The 6598-nt window shown below is 43.4% G+C and overlaps 1 long non-coding RNA gene across 1 annotated transcript; it reads left to right on the top strand.

Annotated features, from left to right (window-relative positions):
• The first annotated feature begins 3804 nt into the window (after positions 1-3804).
• Positions 3805-4815, top strand: LOC138299749 (uncharacterized). The gene is made up of 3 exons (XR_011204831.1): positions 3805-3896; positions 3999-4066; positions 4646-4815. It is a non-coding gene; the product is annotated as an uncharacterized lncRNA (long non-coding RNA).
• The last annotated feature ends 1783 nt before the right edge of the window (positions 4816-6598 follow it).

Below are 6598 nucleotides of genomic sequence, written 5' to 3'. Positions count from 1 at the left end.
CATTAACACCGCCTGCTTTCATCTTTTCAAGAATACCCCAAAAACCCGTAGCAGCCACCACCACCCCTGCTGTAGTTACAGCCCCCCCAGTGAAAGTCCAACAGAACAATCTAGCTCTACCTCAACAAGTTCTTCAGGCTTTGGCACAATAAGAAGACTCTCCTCCCCAGTCTGAGATTTCTTCATGCTTAGACTGCAAGGGGAGCGCATCACAGAATGCTCAATTTGCCACAAAAAGTTTGGCATAGTAAGCCAGGTGGCTGTCTTGATGCCAGAGGGTAACTGACCCATCTAAAAATATCAGCACGCAATCATGTGGGAAGAGCACCTCAAAAACGTAGCTATTGGCAGTGAGAGAGAAGAAGAATTTCAACTGATAGGAGGTGTTGGTGAGGAAGATGAAGTGCATGTCTGCGTCGTGTGAAGCAGCCCTGTGACTGTCACTCTTAGTGTGCAGTCTTCACCTGCAGCAACCTCAGAACAACACAAGGGTCAGAGAGACACAGTCACTCAACTGTTGGTCACTAGTGGAGGTATCACAAAGAAAGAAAGAAATAAAACAGTCTCAGCTGCCAACTATCAAAGCTAGGTTCACCAATGAGTCGCTAAATATATATTGTTGCCACTAGGTAATTATAGGTAGGACCATGTTTCCATAAAAAATAGTTTTTTGACTTGCCTATATCTTTAACACCGTTTGACGAATCTTCACGAAATTGTCCAAAAAAGTGTTGTAGTGATTCTTGTTGTGCACGGAAAGTTTTGGGGTGAACCGTCAAGTGAGGCTGAGAAAAAGAGGGGGGTGAAAAAAGTTGTGTTTCCCATGTTAATTGCCATAGGACCTTTAGACACGTCTACAGCCCGAACCGCTGGACAGAATTACACCAAATTTGTCAGAAAGCTAGCTTTCAGACTGTGCTTATGGTTATTGGGTGTAAATCAGCTCAGTAGTTTAAAAGGAATTAAAGGAAAAAAGAATTGTATATCTGAGGTCACAAAGACTTCACAAATCATAACAAGGTCGTGCAGGGAAAAAAGGTGTTCTCATCGGCTGCCAACACCTCAACCAGGAAGTGTTGGCAGACATCTTGGGACTCAGCTTCAGCCGAGTCCCAGAAAACGGCGTAAACAGAGCCCAAAGGAAAAGTTTAGCCAAAAAGCATACTGCGGCAGAAAAGTCCGTCTGTGACGTGGAACGCCATTCTGACTGTGGCCTGTCAGTGAGGTGCCGCCGGTCTTTGCGGCATCACAGTAGGGCCCTTCCCTGAAGCCCCTCGTTTGTCTGGAAAATGTTGAAACAATGAGCGGACCAAATGAGGAGCATGGACTGGAGAGGCATCTTCCCATGAGCAATCATTGATGGGATATCCTTTCCAGTGAATCAAGAGCTGGAAACGATTCCGAAAAATGCGAGAATCGCACATCTCTTGTACCTAATACTCGGGATGGCCATCAACTAGAAGAGGAGGAGGGCAATGGGCATTTCTCTTGTAAGGATCAGGAGCGAAAGGATTGAGTTGAGAAACATGGAAAACAGGATGAACTTTCCAAGTCACTGGTAAACGAAGTCAGACAGAGACTGGATTGTTGACATGCTGAACTCTAAAAGGACCATATAAACTGGGTTTGAACTTATTTTGGGAGAGGCAAAAACCTCGAAGAGAGCCAGACCTTGTTTCCAGGCTGGTAAGATGGTGCAGGACCATGCCGAGTATCAGCTACCTTCTTCATGTAACGTTTTCTAACCAAGAGATTGGTACGCAGCAGGTCTCGAACTTGACGGACATTTCGGACAAATGAGGTAACTGCTGGAACAGGAGTGTCTTAATGAGTGATGGTAGTAAAAGCAGTAAGATGAAAACCATAAGTACAAAAAAAGGGTGTGGACTTTGTTGTACTATGGACTGCATTGTTATATGAAAACTCAGCTAATGGTAGATATGAGGACCAATTACTTTGAGTTGCATTACAGAAACAACATAGAAATTGTTGTAGTCCTTGATTTAAACGTTCTGTTTGACCGTTGGTCTGGGGATGAAAACCGGATGATATGGCCACCTCTATATGTAAAAATTTGCAATAAGTTCTCCAAAACATATTGAGGTTCTCGATCAGAAATGGTTACTTGTGGGAGGCCATGTAATCAGAAAATATCTTCTAGAAAGAATTGACTCATTTCCTTGGTGGTAGGTAACTTCTGTAGGGCTGAAAAATGAGCCATCTTAGTTAAAGAATCTATCATAACCATTATGATCTATATCCTCAATGGTCTTACGAAAGTCACTGTTTCTACTACAATTGCATCTCGCTCTGACCATTTCCCCTAATGGTATAGCCTCTATCTGATGTTTAGGATGCGCACTTGTAGCATGCAACAGAGTATTACACGATGTTGGTTTCCGGTATAACCTGCTCTCTATTCTGTTATTTTCTACAAACAGTTCAACATCCAAAAAATCTATGCAAGTTGTGCTATATTTATGTGTAAATTTGATGTTTACCTCATTGTTATTATAACAGTGACTTTCGTAAGACCATTGAGGATATAAGACATAGATTTACTGTCAGGGGCTACTCAGAGGATATTATATGTAAATCTCAGCGTAAAGTTTTGAAAATATCCCGTTCACAGACACTGCTGCCCGTTGGACTAAGGGAGAAAAAGAATAAGAGGAATGATAATCAGAGGGTGAGGATTATTTTGGATTATAATGAAAATTCTCAAAAACTATTGGGCATTATGAAAAAGCATTGGACTATGCTTACTCAAGATCGAATATTGAGGAAATATATTGGCAACAAACCAGAGGTTTTATATAGGAGGGGTAACACACTCAATAATATTCTTAGTCCCAGTTACTTGTCGGATATAAGTAAATCAAGTTGGCTCAAGTCACATAACTTGGGCTTTTACAAATGTGGTAGCTGTGCAATGTGTAGGTGGGCTTGGCAGGCAAAACAAGACTTTCATGGCATTGGTAATAGAAAATATGACATAAAATCATGTATAGATTGTAACACCAAGTATGTGGTTTATATGCTTATTTGCAAGTGTGAAAAAATATATATGGGCAGTACTATTCATCCATTGAAGGTAAGAATCTCTGAACATTGGAGAGCAATAAGGCAGGAAGATGAACGGTATCCCATAGCCTCTCATATGAAGGTATGTGACACACAAGGTATGCATAAGGAATTCAAGTTTTGGGGTTTTGACCATTGTGAATTAAATCCACGAGGTGGTAATAGAGAGTTGGCTTTAAGAAGAAAGGAATCTACATGTATTATAAGATTAGGAGCAGTAGAACGAGGTCTGAATTCAGATTATGAGATGGAGTATTTTTTGGGTGATAAATGAATGGAACTAATATTGAAAGATTTTGTGATCAACTGATTAACGTAGTATGATTGCTCCCTTGGTAGTATTTGTTTTTTCTACTTATAGACTGTACTAACTGTATGGGAGAATTTAAGCATACGCTGCCATTTGATTATGATTGGAATATGTTGGAATAGGAACAGGATCGGCACTAGAGGAAAGTGCTATGATATGGGCAGTACTCAATTTTGTGATAATATATATTATATCAGTTATTATCTAGCATCACATAGGTATCGTGTACATATCCCATAAACAAGATACACCAACTTAATGAGGTTAATTAATACTTGCAGATCTGGGAAAACGGCAATTGTTTCGTAAAAACAGGAGGTTGATACGTACAAGTCCGTCTTTTATGTTGCTTTCAAGCGAAGCCGATAGTTTGTGCACAACAGTCCTTCTTCTATTACTATGACCAAGACTACAGCTTTAAAAACGGTGAGGCAGAAACTCTTCCCCCCTTTGAAGTGGCACCCAACGTACTCGCGGCAGTCAAAATCAATAAAATAAATAGGTGAGACATTGAAGGAAGTAATGCCCTTTTCTTTCTTTAACGAAGACTTATTTGTTCGGGGTAGCTAATCGAATTGACTTTTATACACGATACCAATTATAGGATACACCGGCCGTTTGTCGAACAAGGCATCCGATTGTGAATGTAATAAGTCAAGAACATATGGTCAGGTGAGCGGTGTGGGGAATTTTGATTTATATTTAGTTATAATTCTAGAGATGTAGCGTAGGGAGTTATTAACCAAGGGATTTCTTATAGGTAAATCGATATAAATTTTGGTATTTGGAGAAGGAATAGGAACAAGAGTAATAAAATAGAAGGTTTAAAGCTAGTGTGATTCACTATGGGCATTATATCCATTTGAACGTGTGTTAGCATGATGGTTTTGCACGGGTTTTGGCAGCATGTTTTCAATAGGTCTTTAGTATGTCTTTGAGCACGTTTCTTTAGAACTTTGGAACTTTTGGCATCCTGCACTTGTTTACACTGTCTATAGTCAGAGTGGAGAGAGTTCACTACACAAATGAGAGGATAAAATGCACAATATTAATTTTGTGTGTCTCACACATCTAAGTGACTAATAAAAGTAGGAAACAGTTAATACAGTGTGCTACAAATTTAGAATTTCATTGGGGTACGGTTTCCACTTTAAAGCATGCACATTTTTGATATTCACTAAAAAAGATGTGATTGTAACCATATAATATGATTTTTCATATGATTTGTTGATTATGGGCATGTTATTATAGGAGGTCCTGAGGAAGTCAAGGGGTATTCCCCAGACGAAACACGTGTTGATGAACAAGTGAATTTGGGACGAACAAGTGAATTTGGGAACATATTTTGAAGATTGGAGACGTGGATTACCAGTTGAAATGCAAAAATGTATTCAAAATAAACATTTCTTCAACATATGGAACAGATTCATCATGGACTTTACATTCAATTGTGTTATTGTTAAGGAACTATTTTTCATGATATAAACGTGTGATACTACGAACTGTCTAATTTTGGATAGCTATTTTGGTTATCGTATGGGGTCTATTTGGGGGTGAAGCCCCAGTTAGAGGCACCGTTTTGAATATAGAATAAGTAAGGGATATTTGTGAGCACAAAGCGCCATTTACTCTTGTAGAGATCACCCCTATCTTTGTCTACAGGAATCAATAAATTACCTTGCAGTTAGATGCAGTACAGTTTGTCAATCAATCAATCAATAATATTTCTAAAGCGCGCTACTCACCCGTGAGGGTCTCAAGGCGCTAGGGGAGGGGGTTACTGCTGCTCGAAGAGCCAGGTCTTGAGCTGCCTCCGGAATGTGAGGTGGTCCTGAGGTTGGCAGGGAGGGAGTTCCATGTCTTGGCCGCCAGGTAGGAGAAGGATTTCCCACCTGCCGTTGTGCGGCGGATGCGAGGGACGGTGGCGAGTGCAAGGTTGGCGGAGTGAAGTTGACGGTGGGCGTGTAGAAACTGAGGCGACGGTTGAGGTATTCGGGTCCCTTGTTGTGGAGGGCTTTGTGTTCGTGGGTGAGGAGCCTGAAGGTGATCCTTTTGTTGACGGGTAGCCAGTGCAGGTGTCTCAGGTGGGCGGAGATGTGGCTGTTGCGGGGTATGTTGAGGATGAGGTGAGTGTAGGCGCTTTGTAGTCGCTGAAGACGTTTCTGGAGTTTTGTGGTGGTTCCTGCGTATAGGGGTGTTTCCGTAGTCCAGGCGGCTTGTGACGAGGGCATGGGTCACAGTTTTTCTGGTGTCGGCGGGGATCAAGCGGGAGATCTTTCGGAGCATGCGGAGAGTGAGGAAGCAGGAAGACGATACGGCGTTGACTTGTTTGGTCATGGTGAGAAGTGGACCAGGATGAATCGGAGGTTGCGTGCGTGGTCTGAGGGGGTTGGTGTGGTGCCCAGGGCTCTGGGCCACCAAGAGTTGTCCCAGGCGGACGGGGTGTTTCCGAGGATGAGGACTTCCGTTTTTTCCGAGTTCAGTTTCAGACGGCTGAGTTTCATCCATTCTGCGACGTCTTTCATTCCGTCCTGCAGGTTGGTTTTGGCGATGGTAGGGTCCTTGGTGAGGGAAAGTATGAGCTGGGTGTCGTCGGCGTAGGAGATGATGTTGATGTTGTGTTTGCGTGCGATGTCGGTGAGGGGGCTCATGTAGACATTGTAGAGAGTCGGGCTGAGCGAGGAGCCCTGTGGGACGCCGCAGATGATCTTGGTGGGGTCCGAGCGGAACGGCGGGAGGTAGACTCTTTGGGAGCGGTTAGAGAGGAAAGAGGTGATCCAGTCCAGGGCCTGTCCTTGGATACCGGTGGAGCGGAGGCGGGATATTAGGGTTCTGTGGCAGACGGTGTCGAAGGCAGCTGAGAGGTCGAGGAGGATGAGGGCGGCTGTTTCTCCGTTGTCCATCAGAGTTCTGATGTCATCGGTGACTGCGATGAGGGCGGTTTCCGTGCTGTGGTTGGGTCGGAATCCGGACTGGGAGGGGTCAAGTAGGTTGTTGTCTTCAAGGAATTTGGTCAGCTGCTTGTTGACAGTCTTCTCAATGACTTTGCCAGGGAAGGGGAGGAGCGAGATGGGGCGGAAGTTCTTCAGGTTTTTGGGGTCCGCCGTAGGTTTCTTCAGGAGAGCGTTGACTTCCGCGTGTTTCCAGCTCTCAGGGAAGGTGGCAGATGCAAACGAGGTGTTGATGATGGTCTGGAGGTGGGGG

Source organism: Pleurodeles waltl, chromosome 6 (assembly GCF_031143425.1).
Source record: "Pleurodeles waltl isolate 20211129_DDA chromosome 6, aPleWal1.hap1.20221129, whole genome shotgun sequence".
NCBI classification, from domain to species: Eukaryota; Metazoa; Chordata; class Amphibia; order Caudata; family Salamandridae; genus Pleurodeles; species Pleurodeles waltl.
The sequence above is the reverse complement of the archived record's forward strand: the minus strand, read 5'-3'. Positions and strand labels throughout refer to the sequence as shown.